We start from the raw sequence: 25,356 nt of genomic DNA on the forward strand, positions 1-25,356 counted from the left end.
TCCTTACATCCCATTCCTGTGCCTGAAAAGTCCTCTCCTTCCAAGGCTGAGAGAACCAGAGGTGACCGTTTGCTGCCTTTCCACTTTCTACCTTCCTCTCCCTCATTACCCTTGTCTCTGTTTTCTATTCCTTGACCAAATACTCCAAAGTCTCCTGCTCTCTTTCTTCTCCATGGGAAAGGAGTCCTTGCAGGCTGCTTAGTGATGGTGCTTAGAAACCAGGGTGAGGTTCCTGGGTGCCTCCCTGCTCCTGTTCTGAACTCAGCATATAGCTGGGGCCATTCTCCTGGTTGCTTGTACAGAGCTGCCCCTCTTCCCTGATCACCCCTCCACATATATCTTAAAGCTCAGCTCTCAAGTATAAGGTCTTAAGAGGCTGCCTTCAGTTCTGGAATTACAAGTTCCTGTGTACAAACAAGACTTCAAGGACAGGCATGATTCAAGAAAATTTAAGAGGCCTGTTGGTGTAAGATATTCCCCAGGACCCAAATATTAAGGAGTGGTTGATTTTCAGGATGTACACTCTAGAGATCATCCCAACCAACTCTTTCACTTAAGTATGAAGAATCTGAGGTCCAGAGCAGTGAGGTGACATGTCTGAGGCCATGGAGACCCACCCAGGCCACACAAGCCCACCCAGACCCACCCAGACCTTGACAATGGGTTCAGCACTCTCCCCAGGCTGCCAGGCAAGCAGAGGAACAAAGGATGATAATGATGTCACTTTATACTTGCATTTCACTTGATACTTTTCTAATCATTTTCATCTGCATTTAGTCTTCTGTGTGAGAAACAGGATGGTGCTGTGCCTATGGATGGGAACACTGGGGAGCTGAGCCTGGAATTCAAGATCAGCTCAGGCTTCGTTGCATACATGTGCAGCCCTCCTGGGTGATGTTTTCTACCTGATGCCCCAGCAATTGTCCTCAGAGGTCTAATTCCTTGGATAGCATGCTCTATCAATGTCTCATGATCCCAGTGCCCATGTGCCCATCTAAGCCCCAGCTGACCTCAGTCCTGGTCTGCCGGCATGTAATCCCACCCTCTCATGACATTATTTACATAGTTTTTGCAAGTGTAGAAATTGGCACCTTCTACTGAGCCATTTGGTCCATGGAGCCTAAAGAAATGCTATAGGATGACAATAATAACTTTAGCCAACTTTTAGTTAGCACTAATTATATACCAGGCACTGTTCTAGGCACTCTATTAACTCATTCATCTTCATGACACCCTTATGAAGTAGGTACTGTGATTCCCCCATCCTGCAGCTGAAGAGATGGAGGCTCAGGCCACACAGTGAGTGAGTGCCAGAGCCGGTCTCCCTCATTCTGGAGAGTTTGGCTCCAGATCCCCAAGGAGTGAGCTGTTCACAGGCGTTACTCTGTGGCCTCCTATTCCTTTGTGTGGAATTAACCCATTTTTGGCAAGCAGCCCAGGATTTACAGAACCTTACAATATTTGGCTATTCCCCAGATTGACTTAAATGCTTATCCCAGTCTATTATAGGAAAGACTGCAAAAATACTTATTTCTCATTGTTAAATATTTCCCAAATGCATGAAGATACATAAAATAAAAACCAAGTCCTGCCCAAGTGCAGGTTTATAGAAAGCATATGGCTGCCCGAACTTAAACTCAACATGCAACAAAGGAAAGTATCCTGAGGAGTCATGTCCTCTCGTCCAAGGCTCTGCTCAAGCCCCAGCCCCTCTGAGGCCTAGGAACAGCCCATGCCATGGATCTGCCCACACACCGTCAAGCTGCCAGGTTCTCTGTGGAGAAAAGCAGCCCTTAGCATGCTTCTAAGCCCTGGTGACACTGTATCTCAGGCCACTCATCTCTTTTCTGGATTTTCCTTCTCCCTTTGCCATGACCTTTGCTTTTACCTCAGTCTTGGGTGGGTTTTTGACCCTGTCTGTTGGGATCTTTCTGCTCTGTTGTGGAAAGGCTTTGGGTGCTTTTCTCTAATTTTATCCTACTCACAGTTTTCCTGATTCATGTTAGATAACACCACCACCACAAATGTTCACCAACTATTCTGTGCCAGGGGTCGTGCTGTTCCTGCAGGGAGCAGACAGGTATCAGGGGCCCCTCTGCATTCAGCCAGCGAGGAAGGCGGGCAAGCCCATGGAGAACATCAGGGCAGTTTTCATGAAGGTGGAGCCACTTGGGGAAGACCTTGAAGATGCGTGGTATTTTGACAGAGAAATATAAGTGAAAAGGATGTTCAAACATTCCAGGCAGAGAAACTTCTAGAACATGAGCAGGAGAACAGGGTGTCTTCTGGTGAGCCTGGAGCTCAGGGTGGGAGAAGAGAGGATGAGAAGGGACGCTAGGAGGTAGGCATGGCCAGGGTAGAGAGGCCATCATAGGGTTTGTGCTTATTTGGGGGCTTTACAACAGGAGAATGTTGTGATCAGAGCTGCCTTTCAGGAAAAGATAACAAGATCTGAAGAACTCTGGAAAATGTGTTAAGAAGGTTCTTTAAAACTCCTTATCCGTTTATCAAACATTCACTGAGCACCTAATATGTTGCATGCACTGTTGGGTGTTGAGGATTCAATAGTGAATGACAAAGATATGGTTTCGGACATCGGGGAGCCTTGACCATTCCAGGGGAGTTATTACTATTGATAGATCAAGTCATAAAAGCCAAGTATAATAAGCAAATTCCAAACTAGATTGCTTAGTTGGCTGAAGTAGAAGCATGCATTTGAATTATATGTTTATCTCAACGTCTCGGGCCCTCCCACCCCTCCCAACTTTTGCCTTAAACTCATCCATCCCTTGGCACCTAAAATGGCCTTTGAATAAATAGATTTCTTTTCAAGCTAAAGCTAAGTCAATAATTCACTTCTGGATTCCTAAGGGACTTATTTGAGGCTGCTCTCCATACAGCCAAAGAGTATTCATTAACATTTGGGAAGCCAGTCTGGGGAAAATTCGATTAAAAGGTATTCTTTATATTTTTTAATCTAAGAATTCTTTTCTAGGCACCCCCCAGGTTACTTGCTGAGCTCTGCTAATCTATAGTGTTTCATTAGTATTTATGAGTCTTGCATTATTAGCATTTCCAGAAAACAATCAAATATCTCCTTAGTGGCATGAATTAAAAGTGAGAACTTCCACGGAATGCAAAAGAAGACACACTTCGGCCCCTGGAAGTACATTCTAGCCTTTTGTTGGCTTTTGAATAGCACTGACACGGTTTAAAAAGTAATTCATCTGTTTTTGTAAGACCAACAATAGATGCCAACCAACCTCATCTGTCTGATTGTGGCTGTGGGGGTGGGTGAGAGGAGAGAGAAGAGGGGAAAAGTTGCTTTCAATTTCTTTGAAACCAAATATTATTTACCTCTATATCCTCTGTCACAAGCCTCTATCCACCCATGTATGAGGTGTCAATGGGAAACAGTGATCCCAGAGCCAGAAGGTCTGGTTTTGTGCCTTGGGTCAACCTGCATGACCTTGGCGAGTTACCAGACCTCAGCTACAAAATGAAGCTAATGAGCTTCCCTCATAATGACACTGTGGGGATCAAAAGGGTTCAATATATTTAATGCATTCTGTAAACTGTAAAATATTTACACAAATATAATCCATAAAAAGTGAGTTATCTTGAAATAACAATGGACTAATTCTAGTGCTAGGCTTTTCTTCCTCCTTCCTCACCTCCAAGTCAATCCCTATTGCCAAAGAATCATGGGCCCCCACCTCACTGAAATGAAAAGGTCTTCACAAGTAATCTCCCTGATATGGTTGTTCTGTAGGTCTGCAGCTGTTGCTCTAGACTCTGGCATCCAGAAATAGGATGGAGAGGGGTTGCTTGGGGAACATTTGAAGGCACCTGGAGGATTGCTGAGTTCATAGGTGAGGTGGAGGAGAACAGCTGGCCATCTACAGGCCCCAGCCTCCCTCCCAGGCTTTGGGACCCTTGGAAGTGTTACAGGCGTGGGTCATTCCACAGGGAGGTCTGCTTCAATCTCTGAGAGCCAAAAGCTACTGCAGGCTATGTTCAGGGCTGGCCCTGACACTACTGTTCTTTCCGGTGCTCTCCAAGAAGGGAGCAGGACATTCTATTCTGCATCAGCCTCTCATTGTTCTTGTTTGTTAGATAAAATAATACATGTAAAGCTCTAGAACAGTGTCTGTGAGACAGTAAATACTTTCTGGAAAGGTTAATAATAAGGATCACATTGGCACCCAATTAGAATCCCTGAGACCAACTCCAGAGTGACCTCCAAATGGTACAAATCGTCACCCTTCTTGTAGGGGGAGGTGGGAGGTTCAGTTCTCTATAAGAACCTTAAGAGGCCCCTCTTCTGCGGCTGCTGACTCCTGGATTTGTGTGGGGGGCCATTTTATAACTGACAGTTGGGAGCAAAGACCTCCCCTTGGGCCTTTGCTCAGACGGCTCCATTGAGCTTTCTGCCTTGGGTTGCGCTGATCACTGTGCTTGCTTTAGCTCCTCTGCCCAGGATCCCAGGTGACAGCAGGATGGACTGTTGGCTATGGAGAGTCATTTAAGCAGTTAAAAATATAGATTCCTGCATCCTGCTCCTGGAGACCCTGATTCAGTCGGGTCTAGGATGGGCCCAGGAATTTATGTTTGTAGCAAGCAGCCCGAGTGTTTCTGGACGATTGTCAGGTTTGAGGCCCATTGCATAAGCAAGTTGAGCAGCCGACCTTCATTTATGAGCACAGGAGCCATGTGCTAAATGAGGGAATGAATCATGGGTGAGGAGAGGGGGGAAGAAGTTTACCTCCACACACAGCAGCACAATGGCCAGCTTGGGGAGCCTCCTTACACGTTACTTCTTATTCTGTGTTGTCAGGGGATCTCAGCCAGAACTGCTTTTCTAGAGGTCACGTTCAACGTAGTAAACAATCGCTGAACACCAGCATTCAGATCCTGATCACTGCCCAGTCTAGCAAGGGGGAGAAAGAAAAATAGAAGTATAGTTTGATGAGTTCTGTGGTTAAGTTCTGTGGTTAAGTTCTGTGTAGGGGGGACATGGGAGCAGCATGGCAGAAGCAGCCAGCAGTCCTGCCTGGAGAGGGTTGAAGGAAGGTGATGAAAAGAAATGACCATCAGGATGAGTGTCTGAGCAGGCATCACGCAGTGTCTAATTACTGAGCACCTACTCCTGCTGGGAACTGTGTATCCAGAACAAACAAACCAGATCCCTGTCCTTTCTGTGCTCCAAGTCTAGTGTGGGAACCAAACCAAACATTCATCAAAGAACAATACAGGCAGGTGTGAAAGTGTAATTATGGTGAGTGCCATGAATGAGACCCCATGATGCTACGAAAGGGGTAACAGGGAGGTTAGGAAGGGTCTGATGAGGGATGACTGAGCTAAGATCTGAATGACAAAAACAGCAAACACACGGCTAGCGTGTCTGAAAAATCTTGAAACACAAAATAAACTTATTTTAAAGCATTTCCAAGTAATATGCTTGATAGGCTTTTCTTCAATCCTCCAGTACCTTTTCAGGTGAAGTTCTCTACATTTAAAAAAATGAGTTCAATTGTTAATACACCGTAAAGTGTCCCCCCCAAAGTCTAGAAACATAGGCAAATAATATGTGTATTGTGCTTTTTATTAGATGAACAAATTAGACCCATTGCTGTCACTGAAAACGACCCGAAGGGACAGTGCAGCTGACAGCAGCAGTGGAGGGGTGAGCGTGGATGGCGGGACCCATGAATGGCAGCCCCACACCACAGGACCTTGTAAGCCACGTGGAGGGCTAGAGTTTGCTGTGAGAGCCACAGGGTTTAAAGCAAGGAGGGGACATAATTGATGTGTATTTCATAAAGAACACTCTCTCTGAGGTGTGAGAGGACAGATGGGAGAGGGTGTAGGGGGAGGAAATGATCACAGTTGTCCAGGGAAACTGACAGCTGGGCCAAGGGTGATGGTGGCCGGAAAGGGTGGGATGATGGTGTAGCTCAGGTGTTTTCCAGCAGATGTGGGTGGGAGAACTCTCAGGCAGAGGGACACGAGAGGAGGTGTCCCTGGGTGTGCCCAACTTTCCTTCTTCTAACCCTAGTCTCCTATAAGGGCTCTGAGTCTGGACTGTATATGGATATTCTTTTCTTTTTTCTTTCCAAAACAGGAAAATCATCAGTCTCTACCTGACTCCTCACCATCTTTCCTGGGAGTTTAAAACATCTTATTCAACCCCAGGCCTCTCCACCCTGCCTGTCGAAACCTTGCCCCAGCCCTCAAACCATACTGCCTTGCAAAATCCCTGTGGTTACGATAATATCGCACACTTCAGAAACCAAGGATCTCTGGCAGCGAGGGCACGAAGTGGAACCTCAGTCAGTAGTTATTAACTCGGCTGTTCTGGATATATATTTGCTTGATGGTTCTCACCTTGCTAACCTGGCATGCTCAGGTGCCCTCAAATAGATGTAAGTACTGTTTTTACAAAAATGGTCTGATCACAGTAAATGATCTGCTTGCAGAATATTACATTTACTACTTAGACCCAGCTCTAGGCATTCTGAAACAGGTATCTACATTTTCCCCAATTTAATGAATTGCTTCAAATAAGTAGTCCTAACACAAAGTCGGAAGCTGTTTTTTCCCCCTAGAGTATATATGATGCGTAACTAGATATTGAGTATTAAAGGAAAATAGATAGAATTTTCCCTCAGAATTGATGTTACAATTATGGTTGCAATTTTGAACAAAAGCACAAATAGAGCATCAATAGAAAAATGATTAAGGCACCATGGTTATTTAATAAAATGATGCTTTATCATGTAAACATTCTGGATTAGAAGACTCCTGAAATGGGCCATCTGGTTGATTACCTTACTTTACTGATGGGAAATCTGGGACCAAAGAGACTGCATCTTGCGGGAGATTACTCAGCTAGTGGCTAGTACAGCCAGGGCCAGAACCAATGTCTTCTGAGGCCCAGGTTACCTTTCTGCCAGGTCTCTTCTACAAACATCCTTAAAAATAAGCATTGACACAGTGCTTTGCAAGATGCCCACCATATTCTCTTTCTGAGCACAAGTGTGACCATACTTCTCAGCCCCTTACGTCTCTGTGGGGCCATGTGACTGAGTTCCAGCCAAGGAAATGTGGCTCCCGAAATCTTCTCATGGGACCTCCCTGTTCACTCTCTGCTTGCTCATTGGCTGGCCAGATGCAGAGCATCCAGGGGAGGACTCCAAGAGCCCTGGGGATGGTAGAGATGGGAGGTGTTCCTGAATGACTGCATGGAGCAGAGCACCCCTGCTGACCACAGTGAAAAATGAAATGGGTTAGAATAAACTTTTGTTGGGTGAAGCCACTGAGATTTGGGGATTTTCTGTTATAGCAGTTAGCCTATCCTGCCTAATACAAGTGACAAAAAAGCTAGTTGCTAATGATTATTAATTACCATTGCATATATAATCCCTAGAATGATTTGCTTATAACAAATGTGCAATGTGTTCAACAACTCTTCTATAGGGCAACTTTGGCCCAAGAGGGGTTTACCTTAGTGCTTTTGAGCAGTGGTTCGGGGACCAGATATCCTGGGTCCAAATTCTGGCTCTCCCACTCACTAGCTGTATCACATCAGGCAGGTTAACCTCTCTCTGGGGCTCTGTTTTCTCATTTGTAGAATGGCATTGACAATAATAGGATGTTGTGAGAATGAAATGAGTCAGTAGAAGTAGAGTGCCTCAGAGCCTTGCCTGGCAATAAAAGTTAGTCCTGATTGTTTGATCCCAAACAAATAGGCTGGCCAAAGTAAACATCCCTTGACTCCTTAGCTAATGATGGTTTTGCTTGTCTTTTTCAAATGTGAGATGGTTCTGGAGTCATGAATTTGATTATGTAGGTCTCCTTTACAAGGCATTTTCTCTTTTCTCTAGTTTTCCTGCAGTAGACTAAATTAGTTCATTCATCATTCTCTTTCAGGGCGACCATTTCAGAATGAAAATATGGATAAGCATCACTCAGGAGCTGAATTATAAGGGTTTAGATATAGTTCCTTCCCCTCTCTGCAGGGCTCTCCCAACATTGTGTGGAGTAGGACACAGAAGCCTCCTTCCTTACCCCCACACCAAACTGCCCTTTCGTCTTTTCCTACTTTCCCTTCTTTCCTTCCCCCAATGTATTTAATGAGCTCCTAGGATGTGTCAGTTCTTGTCCTGGTACTGTGGGTATAGTCATGCATAAGATAGACATTTTGTTTGTGCACTTCTTGTTATGTCTCTTCTCCAGGTAGAAGGTATACATGTTAGTGCAATAAAGGAAATAATTGGAGTGGCCTCTGCAGAGGTGACTCTGAACTGAGATCTCGGGGTGCTGAGGACCAAGTGTGCACAGCGCTAAGGGCAGGACCTTGGGTAGCAGGAACATTAAGGGTGAGAGCTCTGAAGTGGGAAAGAGCAGGCACATCCGTGAGAGAGGGCAGCCAGTGCGGCTGAACCATGGTGAGCATCGTAAGTAAAGCAGGGCTTAGAGCGAGGGGGACTTGGGCCCTGTGGGTATGGAAAGGCACAGAAAGGTGCCTTCCGCTTTATCCCCATTGTTACCTTATTTGTCCAGGTCTTCAAATGACCTCTAGTTTTTCCTTCTTTCAATTCGTCTTTCTAAAATCTGGATGTAACGTGCACTCCCTGCGCACCCCTCGCTTGGCTGCTCACCACTTGTATGATAATCACACCTCCTTAGCAAGGAGGACTCGCTGATGATCCGACTCTCCTATTACCGCAGCCTCGCCTTCCTCCACCACCCCCACCACCCTAGCTGTTTATCACATCATAGGTGCTAATCAACATGGGGCAAATAAATGAATTCCTTCAACACTTAGACTAAGCTTCTCTCCTCGGCTTTACCTCCCCACCCCTACCTCATCAGCTGGTCCTACCTGCTCTCTCTTTGTGTCCTGACTCCATTCACTTCCCACCATTTCCATGGTGAGGCCATTGCTACCTCTCACCTGGGTTACTGCAGCAGCTTCTAACCAATCTCTCTGGTTTTGCTCCTCCCTCCCTGCGGCCTGTTCTCCCCACTAGAGCCAGATCATATCACCCCCAGGCCCTGCTCACGCCTCCTGGCTTCCTGTCACTAGAAGGATGACATCTAAACTCTTTCTCATATCCCCAGGCCCTGCCATCATCTGGCCCCTGCCTCCTCTGGACCTCATCTGGTATTCTCTTCTCTCCCATTCACTGTGGGCTAGACGCACCTACTCCTGGACTGTCAGCTCGCTCAGGACCCTATTTGTCCCTTTGCCTGGTATGGTTTTCCTCAGATCTTGGCGTGATTGCTTCACAACAATTGTGTCAGCTCAAATACATTTTCATACAAATTTCCTCCTGCGTTACCTCATCAGGAGGCCTTTTCTAATGGAGTATGGTAATCCAATGTCGCCCAACCCCCAGCCAACCCCTATCTCACCATCTTGCCCTACTGCCTTGGTGATACTCCTCACTTTGAAATTTCTCAAGTCACTTACAATGCTGCTGTCACACTGGTTTCCATGTTTACTGCCTGTCTTCCTGCATTAGAATATAAGCTCCATGAGAGCAGGGCCCTGCCTGTCCTGTTCTGTTTGGATGCCCAGAGTCTGGCATGTAGCTGAATGAATGAATGAATGAATAAGTGAAGTTAATTCAAGGGTTCTAAAAATATGAGATCTTGAATAATCATCTGTCAGGCAAACCAGGTCACTGGGGAGAAAGAGTAGAAGCACCAAAGGGCATAGAAAAGTGACCATCAGTCACACTGTGGCTGGACTTTGATGATAATTACCCACCCGCAGATTGTGCTGTCCAGCCAGATCTTCCAGCCACGAAAACTCACTGGAGGGAGAAATAATGATCAAGAAAATCTCCTATCACTGAGAGCAGTAGAAAGTGGGGGCAGGGGTGAGTGTTTTATCAGCTCCTAAATAATCATCTACCTTCCTTTTGCTCAGTTACAAAGAGCCCATTGTAGCTGGGACTTTCTGATAACAAGGGATTATTTCCTAATTACTATATGCTCTATTTCAAGTTCAGCAGAAAAGAAAATTAAAAAGCTCCATTTCACTTTGGGTTCAAATGAGTCAATCTTTCAGTCAGTCAAGTATTAATTAAGACATGCTAGGAAATACGGGGGAGGTAAAAGACATCCTCTCTTGTCTCAACGATGATACCAGGGAAATAATTAGAGAATGATTTAAGAACGATGAAAAGAATTTTAAAAAGGCTTCATGTGGACTTTCTTTGATTTTCTATTATGGAAGGTCTGGAATCTCCAGTTCCTTTATACTTCTTTACTCTTTTCCCTTTCCTCTTTCCTTCCTTTTCTCTCTTTTCATCCCTAATTATCTTTCTCCAAAGGGTCCAGACTATACACTCTAAGAATAGTTAGTTCTCCTCATGTTACCCTTAGGATTAATCATGTGAAATTATGTCTGATTCCCTGAAAATTCCAGCTGTACTAAATGTGAGTGAATACAGTTTCTCCAGTCTGTTAGCAAGTCAACTTCCTCATATTTACCTCCTCAAGATCAAGGAAATTTCCTAATTTTTCTTCTCATATGCCAGATAACTTGTAGTCAAGAATTTTGCCAGCCTGGGCAACACAGCAAGAACCTATCTCTACAAAAATAAAAATTAAAAAAATTAGCCAAGTGTGGTAGCACATGCCAATAGTTCCAGTTACTCAGGAGGCTGAGGCAGGAGGATCACTTGAGCCTGGGAGTTTGAGGTTACAGTGATTGCACCACTGCACTCCAGCCCGGGTGACAGAGTGAGACTTTGTCTCTAAAATAAAAAACAAACCAAAAAAAAACCTGTCTCCACCACTAACATGGTGTGGGTCTGGGGAACATTCACTTAAGTGTTTTTTCCATTTATTCTTCTGTAAACAAGGATATTACCATCTTTCTCAGAGGGCTAGGTGTTTTATTCACTGTGTTACATCATTTTACTCTCAGTATCTGGCACAGGGCCTGGTAGAAAGTGGACTGGCAGTAAGTACTTGCTGAATGGATGACTGAATGAATGCATTGCTGAGCAGAGTAAATGAGATAATGTGTGTGAAGCATGTTGTGTAAGTATATTTCACACAGTGGGTGCCTTAAAATTGCCTTGACAACTGTAAAACACTATATTTATTATTATACTATTCACATTGTGTGAAAGGTGAAAACATCCATTTGTGAATTATTTTGCTCTAATTAGAGTTTGATCAGCTTTTCACTGAATTGGCTTAGAGAATGAGTTAATCAGCCCCTAGTCAATCAGGGCAGCCACCTTTGCCTCTCCCCTGCTTTCCTGCTAACTTTATTTCCATTCACTCCCAGTTGCTTCTCCCTCTCCCAGCCCTCCTGACCTCCAGGATCGCACTTCTCAGGGAGCCTTGTGTTGTCCATCACTATCAATTTTCTCCTCTTCATTTCAGCTAGAATGCTCATTTGTTTTCTTTTGACAGTCCTCTTTTGACTTAAATACTTCAGGAAGCCAAAAATCTCAAAACAGAGGGTTGGCAAAAGTCTTATCACCTTTCACACAAACGGGGAATGATCTGTTGAATCAAAAAGCCACCATTTGCTGAGTTCTTACTAAGTGTGCAACTCTGTGTGTGGAATCAAGGGTTTACAGACATGGTCTCCATTCAACAACTCAAGAGGTAGGCTTTTCCTATGCCCATTCTACAGATGAGGAAACTGAGGCTGTGAGAGATTAAGCGATTCGCCCAAAGACATGGAGTTACTCAAGCACAGAAAGAGGTTTGACTCTAGTCCTCTCTGAGTCCAAAGATCCTTCTGTAACCACCATTGTCAGAATGCTGAGGACTTTAATTTCTGGATCTTCCAAGATGATGGGGTGTTCATCCAACTATTCATCCATCAGCATGTAAAAGCCTGCCACGTGCGTCACACCCTGTGGGTGCACTCTTGATTACGATGCCTTCCGTGACCTCAAGGAGCTCATGTTTTAATAGGACCGAACATGTTGAATAGAAGTGCAATACAACATCCCACATAATATATATCACCCCATATATGCTGGGGCCCCAAGGCATGAAACTCCACTAAATAGGCGTAGCACTCACTGGCAGTCTGGGAGCTATATCCAACCCCCAGGCACTTTTACTTTGTATTATTTTTCTGCTTCCTTCAGTTTCATATCAAATTCTCAATCTTTAGGACTCAATGTGGTCCTAAGATTTGGCCACACTAACCTCCCACATGGCCACAATCTGCTGGAGCTTTAAAAGGGCCTGTGTTCTCTCCATTCCCCGACCCCACACCCCAGTCCCCATCCTGCCTACTTCACCAAGTCCTGTTCACCCACCTGGTCCCTGGAAGCATTTTAAGCTCATCTCCCCTGGATTTAACTCACTCAGGAGTAGGGACTATGGTACATGTTCTCTGTGCTGTCATCTATGTAGAGAAGAGCCATGCAGGGGGCTTAAAAATATAAATGAGGACAAAAGGCAAGCCTTACATAGCAGATTTAACCTCCAGTTTGATGGATTGATCCTGATCTGTGGTTAATCAGACAAATGATAAGGGTGAGGGATATGTGCAAGAGGAATTAATGCATATCAGAACGCCCCTGGGCACAATACAAACAGCTGGCCCAAGGGTGTAATTAAGCGAGGAGTCAGAGGACCCTCTCCTAGTCCCAGTTCAGTTGTCCTCCAGGCCTTTGACCTTGGGCAAAATCAGTTAAGCTTTCTGAGCCCTTTCCTCATCTGAGAAATGAGGTTATCACTCAACCTGGATATCTCTCAAGATTATTGTGAAGAACAGACAAGACATGTGGAAGAACACTGAGCAGGGAAAACTGCAATCTCAATGCAAGGTAGTGGTATTTTAGGGGATTATATTAAAAGGCTGAATTAAAGCTCAAAGTAGAAAACTGAGCTTCTCTTACTGATACAGTCCTCCACCCTCCTATCCCCTCTCTTCCCCCCAGTCTGTAGTTATTAGAAGCTACATTTCCAATGTGGAGAATTCATAGGGGAACTCTAATACCACTCACACTTCTGTTCGTCATCTGTATGTATATATTATATATATATACACACACACATGATATGACCACATCCTGGTATTAGTGCTAATGAAACCTGTAGCCATGGTTACAGTGAACTATCTTGGTTATACAGTTCTCATTTTCATTTTTCAAAATAGTTTGGTAAAGGATTTTGGAGCCAATGTTTGTGGGTGTGGTAAAGTGTCTAGGTGAAGTTTTGTTTTTGGAGAGCCAGAGCCAAGGCTCTGAGGTCATCTGTGAGTTAGGAGCGGTTTAGCGGGGCGTTGCCTTTTCTGTTCCACAAATAAAGGGAAACCTCTGCTTCTGGCCGACTCCAATAACTGATGCTTAAGTGTTCAAACGTCATATCCTCTTGGAAGGAAAAGGTGTTTTTTGAAAAAGCATGAGAACAACCAAACACTTGTGTCATTCAGGGTCTCCCTGCCACACAGGTGGTAATTAAAAGTTGCATAATTCTCTTTACTACTAGAGATGGGAACTTAAGAGTTCTGCAAACTTTGTGGCAATAACAGAATGACTGACATATTTCTTTTCGTTAGTGGTGGTGGGGGAGACATTTACAGGCTGGAATAGCTGAAAACTAACGGAGTGGCAAAAATATACAGTTATGCAACTCAAAAGCGATACAGATATGGTTCTATTTTCCTTTCCATTTTGTCCCTTCGTTTAATGTTAACAAAATTTCTGGGCAATTAAAAGCCAAAAGCTACCTTACTGCAAAGTCTTAAAATGCAAAGATCAAATCATAGAGGGAGTGAGCATAAATATTCTCATTACAAATAACTCACCTCTGTGGAATGTTCAGTGTGGTGGATTTCAGATTTGCCAGGCTTTGGGTTGCAGCTTCCGCCTCAGAGGGTGGGCTGTGCAGAGGAGTTCATGTGTCTGAGGATAAATCTTTATTTCCTCTCTGCATGGGCTTAAATCTGCATTCCTAATGTTGCAGGGAGTGTTCTTTTTTTGTGGTTTTGATAAATAATGGTTGATGAATGCAGAGAACATATATGAGTGAGCTAAAATACTTATTGAATACCCATCCAGTGTCAGGTTAAGTAGCGTGCCTTTTTTTTTTTTTTGCTTCAGCACCTTCTTTCTTTGATACAGATGACATATGCTTAGTCTCATCACGTGCAGCTTTAGTTGCCTGCGTGCAGATATTGTTATCCCTAAGAACAGCCGTCACCTCTTCCCTGATGCCCTCAGCATGCCCAAACGTTTTCCTCTCCATCCTTGAAATGCCCTTCCCAAAGGAGATGGCAGGTATTGCAAATTCTTGAATTGGGAGTATGTATGGAAGAAACTGCTTAAGCTGGGGATTGCAGGGGGGTGTCCCATATTGCAGGGGGAACCCCCCTCGACACAGGGTTCCCTCAGCCTCATCCCCTCATTCCTTCCCGTCCACCACCTCTGCTCCATCCATGCCTGGTGACCTCAAGGCTTTGTGGGAGAACCTCTGGAAAGTACTTAAGGCCACTGGGAGCTGGTGGGGATGGTCAGAGAGGCCAGGGAACTCAGCCCTTGTCTCCGAGCTCTCCATGGTGTGGCCTCAGGGCTGAGCTATCTGCAGGCTGCCCACCAGACTTTAGGCTTTATCTCCCCTTAGCAGCCCAGACATATGTTTTATCAGACCAACCCTCAAAGTATCAGGGTCTTGAAGAAGTAACATGTTAGGTGGGAGTGCTTTGATAGAGCAAGATATTCTGAATGTTAAGACTCTACACATGACAGTTAGAAGGCAGAAGATGCCCTAGGGATGGCAGTTGGCCTAGAGCAGCCAGAGAAGAAAGTGGATGTCCTTGTAGTGCCTCATAGGGGTAGGCAGTTATGCTTCTCAGTGGAGAATCTGTGGGGCCTAGGCCCCCTGTTCTGGCTTTGACTTTTATCTGATTTTACTTATTCACATTCTCGTAACTTGCCCTAGGAGCCAAATTCTTGGCTCAAGGGTAGTTTGAGTGCACAGGAAGCTAATGGATTGAGGAATGAGAAGCAGTTATGACTCACTCAGTGTGTGTCCTTGGGAAGGTCACTCAGCTGCTTTGAGTCTCAGTTTCTTCATCTCCAAAATGGGGAAAAATCTAGAAGAATACACAAGAAAATGATAGCATGTACTGCCCCTTTGGAGGGAAATTGGGGGCAGTGCTGGAAGGGAGACTGGCTTTTTCTCTCATTCCTTTGGTACCATTATGAATGTCTGATCACATGTATACACTTTCTAAATTAAACCAACAAGTGGAAGTGAGTACCTGCTCACAGGGTCCTTAGGTAAAAGCACAGAGTGCATGTAATGTGTGTCTGGGCGCTTAGGAACTGTACAAATATTTAGAGTCATAATTGGTATTATTCCCAGCAGTTGCAGGGGTATGGCAAAAAAAAAAAAGTCACTCCTCAATTCCGCCAGATAGTCAAAGTGGCCTGAAATTCTTGGGAAATTTGGTCCAATGTTGGGAGGTCTTCCTGCCTCCAACCCAGAATGGCTGGATGGAGACCACTCCTAAATCCTCTCCACAACCAGGCCAGCCCCTTCACCTACTTGTGTAGTGGAGCTGAGGCCGCTGCTGGGTAACTTGTGTCCTCCATGTGTACAAATGACCCCAGATTTCCAAGGGCTAGCCAGCATGTCCACTCTGCTGAGCAAGTTCTGACAAGCACATTCCATCCATTGCCAGGAGGCAGGGGGCAGCACCTTCAGTGTGAGCAGAGGGAATGGTACCTACATTTGTGGCTGCCTTTTGCTTGGCCTCTGAGGCTGGGGAGAGCTTTGTATAAAATGTGTGTGAGTCTCCCTTAGGTTGTTTACTGAGTCCCTATAATAAAAATAATGCTGCAAGCATATTGTTCTTTATACATGAAGAGGCTAATAGCACTAATAAAAACTGTTTGCATCAATAAAATATGCCATTTGAATGATTTTTCCTGTAGTTGCATGTGGATTTCGCGGTCAAGAAGTATTAGTTAGGTATTTACTAGTTAACTGACATAGTGCTGGAGGGGGAAAGAAACTGTACCAACTGGTTCTTATCCTAAAAGAGTTTCTTCATGAACCTTAGAGCACTGAAGTCCTGCTCTGCTTAGCCAAGTGGTAGGGCAAGTCATAGAGCTTCATGAGCCTCAGGCTCCTGGTTTCTAAGATGGGAAGACAATGATGATAACATCAATTGCCCTCACTATTCAGTGTGGTTGTGAAAGTCAAATGATAATATATATGAGAGTTCTTTGTAAACTGAAAATGTCCTACAAAGTTGAAGTTTCAAAAATAATAGTAACTCAATACTAAACTAAATACCAGAAAGTGACAAAATGCAGATACTGTTAGAAAGGAGAGAGATCAATGCTGGCTTAGGTTTTATCAGAGCGGGGGACAGGGGGCGGGGGACATCATGGAGGAGAGGGAGGCTGTGCCAGCTCCTGGGCTGTGTGATTACATGGAGGGCTGGACATTCTGGTGGGGAAAAGGGTGAGTTGGGGTGAGCTACATAGGTTGGAAAAGCCAGAACAGAGGTACAGAGGCCAACAGGTACAGAGTTCGAGATGGGGATGGCAGCGAAGAAGCCTTCTAAGGAAGAGTGAGAACTGAGGTGGCACAGGCAAGCTTGGTGAGATCACAGGGGGCTTTGAAAGCCTAACATGGGGCTGGTGCAACAGCCTCAAGGAGGCCCTGAAAGTTGTGAGCAGAGGAGACCTAATAGCCTCACTGTTTCAGTGGCCACATTCTCTTACCTGACCTTGCTTGTGATGGAAAGTACACCCTACCAGAGCTCGGGATTATGCAGGATTAAGCTCCCAGCCATGGGCTCACTGGCAATCTGCCCTAACCAGTCAGGCAGAGTAATCACAGATACCAAAATTAAAAAAAACTTTTATTAATAGCATCCATTCTCCCTTAGACAAAAATCTAATTATAAACCGAAATGAAATATCACCAAACCAATCAGAAGGAAATGGCTATTTATCTCTTGATCCCTTGGGAATAGGGGGCGAGGGATAAAAACAGGATGCAATCAGTTCTCCCTCCTTCAAACTGGCACCCAGCTGGGCTTGGGTTTATTTATGATTGGTGAAAGTCCGATCAATATCCTACACTGATAACTTAGTTTAGTTTTTTGAAGGCTCCTGAAAACATTGCTTCCTTCAATCTACTGTAATTTGTAGAGGGGAGGGATCTCTTGCCCTATTTCACAGATGAATAATCTTTTCACAGTAAAAGTTTGTTCCAAATTTGTTCAAAATTGTAAAGCTGGTTAGTGGCCAATGGCACACAGGGCTCTAGTTTTCCACTTCCCCATGAGATGCTTTCTGCACTAAAGTAACTCCTAAAATGCAACGAGGGCAGCAAGCAGTGGCAACCAATCCCCTTCACAGTTTACAAAGCCTCCCATTTCTCAAACTCTGTGAGATATGGGGTTCCCCTCCAGCTTTGGATCCTTATGCAACCGTAGCTGTCTCTCACCCCACTCCCATCCACTGCCCTGTACCCCATCTCCTGGCCTCTATTCAACATTGTTTCCCTGGGGAAACCTTCCTTGACCTCATTACAGGTCAGAGCCCCTGCTCTGTGCCCTTCGCCATATCTATATTGTCGCTACCACCCATAATCTGTGGTAGGATAATTGTTTAATCATTGTTCTTCCTTTCTAGATGGAATCTATTCCCATCATGGCAGCCTCTGCATCTGGGACATATTTTGCCCTTGGGAAATATGTGCTGAATTAACAAATGAACATGTTTATAGATGAAGAAGCTCTGAGGTTCACTGAAATTAAATGACTCGTCTAAGGTCTCATACCTAAGAAAAGATCATGTGCCAATTCCTCTACCTGTAAATAGCCAGTTTTCCTTCTGCTGTGCCACACTAGTTTCTAGGTTCATACAGATCATGTTGGTCAGTTAGAAGGAGATACCCAGGAAAATAAAGTCTGCCAGTTGAAATGTCAATATTTTGGGTTTGGAGAGCTCTTTCAGCCTGGGCAGTATGCTCAAATACCAGGTATTCTTGGGTGCTCCTGAGTCTCAGATCTCTTTCGGAGACTGGCTACTTTTTAATCTCCAGTGAGGCTGTCAGGACTAAGAAACAGATGAGAGCAGCTAAGGCTCGACTTCCAAGGAACATTGGTCTCAAATGGACATCAAGCTTTGTTTTCATGGGGTGCCATGTTGAATATCAAGATTACATCACTTGGAAGTGAGACTACCCCCATGTTGTTAGAAAGCCCTGACTGGCTGTGTTTCTGACTTCTTGGTGTTCTTAGTTTTTTACTTTTTAAAAAGATACAGGGTCTCACTCTGTTACCCAGGCTAGTGTGCAGTGGCACGATCACTGTAACCTTGAATTCCTGGGCTCAGGCAATCCTCCTGCCTCAGCCTCCCAAGTAGCTGGGACTGCAGGCGTGCACCACCACACCTGGCTAATTTATTATTATTATTATTATTTTGGTAGAGACAGGGTCTTCCTATGTTGCCCAGGCTGGTCTTGAACTCCTGGTCTCAAGTTATCCTCCTGCTTCAGCCTCCCAAAGTGCTGGGAGTACAGGCGTGAGACGCTGCGCTTGGCCTCTGTGTGTTCTTCAATTGATATGATTTCATTTGGTAATTTCTGGTTGCAAAGTCAACTGAGTAGAGTATGTGTGTACGTAGGGGGGCTCACTACCTCACTGTTATTACTGTAAAAAGACCTCCCTGCTTTTTCCTGGAGGGAGGAATTTCCTTTGCTGGCTTTTTCTTCCTTCACTGATTCTGGGTTGTTGACACCAATGTGGCCGAGGAAGCCGAGAACTTCCATTTCCATTCTCTGCTGTACAGCAGCAAATTATTCAATTCAACTCACATTTGTTGAGCATCTACTATGTGCATGAAGAACTTCCCTCTCTTCTAAGGCTTTCCCAGATAATGCTGCCTAGTGAGAAGTAGAAAACTTGCTAGCTATCTGGGTAAGGAAATCAGAATTGAACTTTTCTTCTTCTGATAGAGACTTTGGGAATAAAGTCAAGGAATTTATTTTTTTTGTTGGGGAACTGGGCAAGCACAGGCAAAGTACCATAAGGCATGACTGGTTCAGTGTCCCAAGGGAAATTCAAACAAATGCTTATGGAAGCAGCAAGGAGGGAGCCGTTAATTCCAATGAGGAATCCAGGGCAGACTTCGATGAGGGTGTGATTTGAGTTGGCATCTACAAGGTACATAGATGGAAAAGAAAGGTGATTCCAGGCTGCTCAAGAAACTGAACTGGCTCAGGGAAAGAATCCAGTCAAAGTGGCCCATGTTCCAACTCAGCTCTAGAGGCCTCCAACCTCCCAATGTTATGGCCGTAACGCTAAAACAGCTCGCTCCACCTGACCCCCTCTCCCAGGGTCTTCTCGCAGCCACTGCTTTAATTGCCATGGCATTCCAGGGACCAGCCCAGCACCTGAAGGGGATTCTTCAAGGTTCTGGCCCTAGGAGGAGGCTGCTCCTGATGTTCTCTCCCTCCATACCTCATAACATGTTATGACTTGAGTGTCCGGGGTTAGGGCCGTGGACAGGAGTGACTGATGACATACTGGGCTAAAGGACATTCAGGGCTACAATTTCAAATTGTTTTCACATTTCACTGTGAAGGCAGATTACTGTGTTAAGGAAACTTGAGTGTATAGTGAGTTTTTTGCCTCCTCCCTGTCCCTCACCCTTACCCCAACTACATTTTATCTCTTTATACAGCATATCCTTACATTTGATGATAATTCTGACTTCAAATCGGGTGTCACAAGGCCCTGGGTAACCAAAGCCAGTTCCACTTGGCTCACATTCAAAGGGATCCCTCTTTCCCTGCCTCCTCCCCCACACTCAGCCTGCCAACATTTAGCACAAAGTTTGTGGAAACCAAATGACATTTTGCCCTAAGAGTCAAGCCTAGATCGGCCCATGGTCAGAGGTTGTACAACAGAAGCCCAGGAGGCAGCTGCCACCAGAGAGCGGGTTGTGTTTGATCTGCAGCTCTCAGTCTATGCTCTCACCCAGCTTGTGTGACCCTCTCAGATGGACTAGCCTGGGTCAAAGCCTGGTCCCACCACACACTGGCTTCTGAACATGGAAAGTCCCTTTCCCTCTCTGTGCCTTAGTTTCCTCAACTATAAAAGGGGGATAAGAATAGACCCTCTCTCGTAGGATTGTTGTGGGAACCAGAGGAGTTAAATACTTTGTGTGACGTGGGTGAAACAGTGCCTGGCACAGAGCACATCTTCAGTGCATGTTGGCTTTACCTGTCAGGCACCCTGTAGGCATCTGAGCTTGTGACCTCTGCTGGGACCCAAAGCTGAGGAGCTCGAGTATGCAAAAGGGACGACAGGGATGAATCCTGTGTGCATCGTGGAAAGACACTACCGTTTCAATATTTCAGAGCGAGTGAGGAATGCTCAGGCCTGTAAAACTGAGACAAAGTACCCTCTAAATAGGCGAGAAAAAGGAGGATTTGTTAGTCCCGGGGCCATTTTCTGGAATCATGTGTAGCGCAGAGATATCATAGTTGAAAATTTCTTTCCTTCTCTACCACCGCACCTCCCTGACAATGCTTGCTCACTGATAGTACAGAGGCTGCTCCTGTCTGCTTTCCCACTCCACAGTAAGCTATTACAGAGCTTTCTCCTTTGGGTATCCCCAGGGTGTTCAGTGTTGGCACATATTAGATGTACAATAAATGCTTTTTGATTAAGTAACTGACTGACTGGTTATGGTCTGGGGGGGATGAGAAAGAACCAGAGTGAAGAGTCTCTCTGTGACGGCTATGCTATCTCCATGGGCCAGGAAGCCCACATTCACTTCTGGCACCCCAAGCTCTCATACCTATGCAAGCTTCTTGTAGGCCCCTGCAGAGTCAGATGATGGGGTGGGACAGCAGGGTAGGCCTCCAGCAGGGTGAGGGGGCCAGGACTAGGGCCTGGGCAGAGCAGGAAGACCTTGCAATGGGCTGAGCTTTCACAGTTGGGGTTGCAGCCCACAGCAGCAGCTTATGGTTCAGGTAAGTTGGTCGGACATCTGGGGAGCCAGCGGAACAAGGGTGAAGCAGGACTGCACAGCCACAGCCTGAGCAGTGGGTGAAGAGATGGCCGCACTAGCGAGCAGAGATCCCAGGATAGACTAATCCCAGGAACGGGCTTTTCTCACAGCTCTCAATGAGAGGGACAGGGCTTGTAGCAAGGTGCTTGCAGGCTCCTGGGTGGTAGGTGGTAGGTCCTTGAATCTGTGCCTGCGTTTTGTTTTGTTTTTTAAAAATTCTCCACAGCCTCTAGTATAGTGTCAGGTACACACAGAAGAGATTGAGAACTGTGTATGGGAAAAAATGGAAGCAGCCAGAGTCATGTCCGGGCAGCTTCTGCCATGTAAAGCAAAGCTACCAGGCCTCTTAGGAGTCCTCAAAATTCTCTTTATGCAAAGAGGAGTTGCAGATGACTGACCAAAAGTAAGTGATGCACCCTGACAGTGCCTGGGAGAGAGGAGTGAGAATTACCAACTGGACAGAGTCTAGACCTTCCCATGAAGTTACTGCTTTTTGTACCTGCCAGCTGAGATGAATTGGCAAATATATGTATAGCCATATGCTATGAATCTTTGAGTAATAATAAACCTTGAATTGAAAAGGAGAAATTAGAGTTTAGGGAAGAGGTTTCCCAGTTCATTTCTTCTCTGGGGTCTCATGTCACATTACAGGGTCTCTTCCCTGGGCATGGGCTGACCTCACACAGTGCCACCGGAAGGCCTCCTGCCCCGCTCCCTACCCTTCTTCTCTCTCTTCCCTTGTCTTATTCTCATGCACACAGTGTCTGTTCAGAGATAGAGGACAGCCAAAACCATTGGAGGCCTTTTCTCATCTCCTTTCCCCATCGCAGGACACATCTGTTTTGAGAAAGCCTGTGAGTTTTGAAATATAGGACCCAGGCATAGGAGTTCCATGACAGTGTGACAGGGCTGGGAGTTCCTTTTACGGAAGCACACATGTTTATGAACCCATGTTTAATAAGTGGCAACTGTGTGCCAGACACTGTGCACCGGCAATGCAATGATGGAATAATGAAGTCAAAGGGTGCCTGGGGAGGGTCAAACATTATCAATGATCCCACGGGGTTATCAAGAAAATAAGAGACTTAGATTTCATCTCCTTTGAAAATTCTACAGCTTAGGGCCAGCATAAGTGCTCTACCTCTGTGTCCCTGTCATGATGCCTATCATAGCTTTTGTAACACTGCGTTATAACTGCCTCTTGACCTATCTGTCTGCCAAAATGACTGCAATCCCCTGAGAAACAGAATGGCTTCTTATTCATCAGTGGTGGCAGCTGCAGAGTTCCCTTGTAGGAGCTGGGGAAGAGAACTTAGCTTTTGGTGGAGACCTCAATTTCTTCTTCTATAAAATAGGGATGTTACAGGTTGAATATCCCTAATCCGAAAATCCAAAACCCCAAATGCTCCAAAATCTAAAAGTTTTTGAGTGCTGATAGGACACTGAAATGCACATTGGACTTTGATGCCGAACTGGTAATTCCAGTAAAATAAAAATATTCTAAAATCTGAAAAAAAAATCTGAAATCCAAAACATGTCCAGTCCCAAGCATTTTGGATAAGAAATACTCAACCTGGAGTAGTACCTATTTTGTTGAGTTGATGTGAGGGTTAAATAAGGGAAAATAGGTAAAGCACTTAATGTTATCCCCAGCACAGATAGAGTACCCCATAAATACTGCTGTTGCTAGCTGTTGCTTCCTACTCAGTTATACCAAGAAGGGGCTTTAGTTTACCCCCAAATATTTTCTGGGGCTTTAGTTTACCCCCAAATATTTTCTATCTCGAACATCCAAATACTCCCAAATCTCTAGGGCAATGAGAGGCAGTATTTAATATCTTTTATTAAAGCATAAGGTCAAATGCATCAAATAAGAGACCAGACAGGAAAAGGTATGCCACTTAATATGTGTATTATCTTCAAGAAAGGAAAATGAATTTATAAGTATGTTGATAAAAGTGTGGGGAAAAGGAAAGCAGTTTCGCAACTCCTCAAAAAAGGTAAAGGTAAGAATTACCATATGATCCACCAATTCCATTCCTAGGTTTATGCCCAAAAGAACTGAAAACAGGTATTCAAGCAAATCCTTGTTCACAGCACACTATTCACAATAGCCACAAGGTGGAAACAACTCAGATGTCGGTCAACAAATAAATAGATAAACTATTATGGTATATGCACACAATGGAATATGATTCAGCCATAAAAAGGAATGAAGTACCAATACATGCTACAACATACATCAACCCTGAAAACACGTTAAGTGGAAAAGGCCAGTAGCAAAAGGTCACATATTATGTAATTCTATTAATATTAAATATCTAGAATAAGCAACTCCATAGAGGTAGCATGCAGACTGGTGGTTGCTTGGGGCTGGGAAAAGGGAGCAATAGGAAGAAATTTCTTAATGAGGATGGGGTTTTATCTTGGGGTGATGAAAATGTTTTGAAACTAGATGGAGGGGCGATTGCATAACATTCTGAATGTACTAAATGCCACTAAGCTATTCACTTTAAAATGGTTAATTTTATGTAACATAAATTTCACCTCAATTAAAAAAATGCAAGAGGAAATAACAAAATTTCTGGAAAACTAATAGATGTCACATGGGAGAGAATGGCAGAGTTTCCCTTATTAATTGTTTGAGAAATATAAAATGTTGTCTGTGATCTCTTTAGCGTGTATTTATTCATCAATTCCAATGCCAAGTGTTGAATGACCACATGCCCAGTGGTTTAAGTACTTTTCCCCTTACCCTCAGGCCCTACCTTGAAGAAATAATATTTTATAAACCACCAAAATCTTATTCCTGGAAAATGTCAGTCAGAAGCATCCGACCTTCTTCCCCTGTGACACATGCTTTGTGACTGTGTCTCCTCCCTTGTTCCAGACAGTGTGGAGGACTGCAGTGCTTCTGTCTGGAAATGAGGTGTTCTTTCCATGGCCAGCTTTGGGAAGTTGTGCTATCCACCCACTGAAAAGAGTAAAAACCCAGCTCTTTCCTCAAAGGGGTCAATGATGTCCTTATGCAAAACCAAGAAAAGCACAGTCTTTGGAAATCAGCAAGGCACCCGGTAATGCATTGCTTTCTTCCTGTACTCGTGAAGGCTTTGGTCCAAGTATCTTGCAGGGCAAGATCTGAGTTTCTAATTTGGAAACTAGGAAAGCTCTGAGCAGACTGCACCTGGTGGGGTGGTATGCAAGTGTGTTCCCCTTTCCCAGTGGAGGTTTCATTATGGGATGGTGTGGGTCACCCATGTAATGAGCTGCGAGGCTTTTATCTAGGCCACTGTTGTGCTGTGCTGGCAACTGCTACTCAGCAGATTGTGGGCCTTGGGCAGGAGGGAAGTTTCAGGTCAGGAGTGGAAGGTGGGGAAAGAGAAGGGAGGGTGGAAGCCATCAGTCATTTACAAGAAAGGGGTTTCATAGATAAGCTAAGTCTGCAGGACTGGCCTTAAGAGTAACTTATTCTCTTTTGTTATTGACACATCTCCCTAACATAATGTTGAAGAAACTACATATGTTTCTGGTGGGGGTGGGCAGGAATGTATGCCTTAAATTCTTAGCACCACCATTCAATAGGTGGTTACTGAGAGCCTAGCATGCACACTGAAAATCTGTGGGAGCCAAGAAAGTGTGGATGGACATTTGTTTACTCTAGGTTCCAAATCACTGGGAAGGGCACTTTGACCCCAGCGTTAGTTCCTGGGTGGTTTCAGGCCAGTGTGCATGAGTGACTGACTGGAGCTTGCAGGCTACAGCCAGGGTTTTGGTACATGATGATCACATGCAGAGGGGCTTTTGAAAGCTGGCACTGTGGCCCATGGGGCTGCAGAGGAATCACAGGTTAGAAACCATGAGCAGATGGATGCACACTCAGTATCTTACTTGGGTTGGGGAGGAACAAGAAGCTCTTGACTCAGAGTGCAGCATTCTTTTCTCTTATTTATGGTGGCCACTGTCACATGTCATTCAGGTTAATACACAGCATATCCACTGTACTATTCTGTTTCCATAATACTAAGCTCATGGGACTTCCCTGTTCCCACTGCCTCCTTCCCTGACCCTGCCTCTCTTTCCCTGCCCCTACACCACCTCTGAACCTGTGGCCCACAGCTCTTTTCCCTGTCAGGACAATTTGAAGACTAAACACACTATCACATGCAACTATCCTTATTGTTATTATTTGTATATTACTTTCCTCTCTTCTGCCAATTTTCTTTTTAGGACTTGCCTGGGAAACTAAAAAAAAAAAAAAAGCTGCAGGGCTTTTCTGAAGACATCCAGCTTGAAATTAGGGTTGTATTTGAGGAGA

The 25,356-nt window shown here is 44.8% G+C and overlaps 1 protein-coding gene across 7 annotated transcripts in view; it reads right to left on the reverse strand.

Annotated features, from left to right (window-relative positions):
* LOC105484460 (uncharacterized protein KIAA0040) overlaps positions 1-25,356 on the reverse strand; it is a 31,619-nt gene that overhangs the window by 1,171 nt on the left and 5,092 nt on the right. For 2 of the 7 annotated variants that reach the window (XM_011746097.3, XM_011746096.3), the window contains exons 2-3: positions 15,018-15,091; positions 4,766-4,930 (exon numbers count right to left, since the gene is read on the reverse strand). The exons of 2 other annotated variants lie outside the window; for them this stretch is intronic. The gene's annotated coding sequence lies outside the window, so the exon portion shown is untranslated. The remainder of the gene's footprint in view (positions 1-4,765; positions 4,931-15,017; positions 15,092-25,356) is intronic. 3 more of the 7 variants (XM_011746099.3, XM_011746098.3, XM_071075983.1) reach the window with 2 other exon arrangements.

The sequence above is a fragment of the Macaca nemestrina genome, chromosome 1 (assembly GCF_043159975.1).
Source record: "Macaca nemestrina isolate mMacNem1 chromosome 1, mMacNem.hap1, whole genome shotgun sequence".
Taxonomy (NCBI): Eukaryota; Metazoa; Chordata; class Mammalia; order Primates; family Cercopithecidae; genus Macaca; species Macaca nemestrina.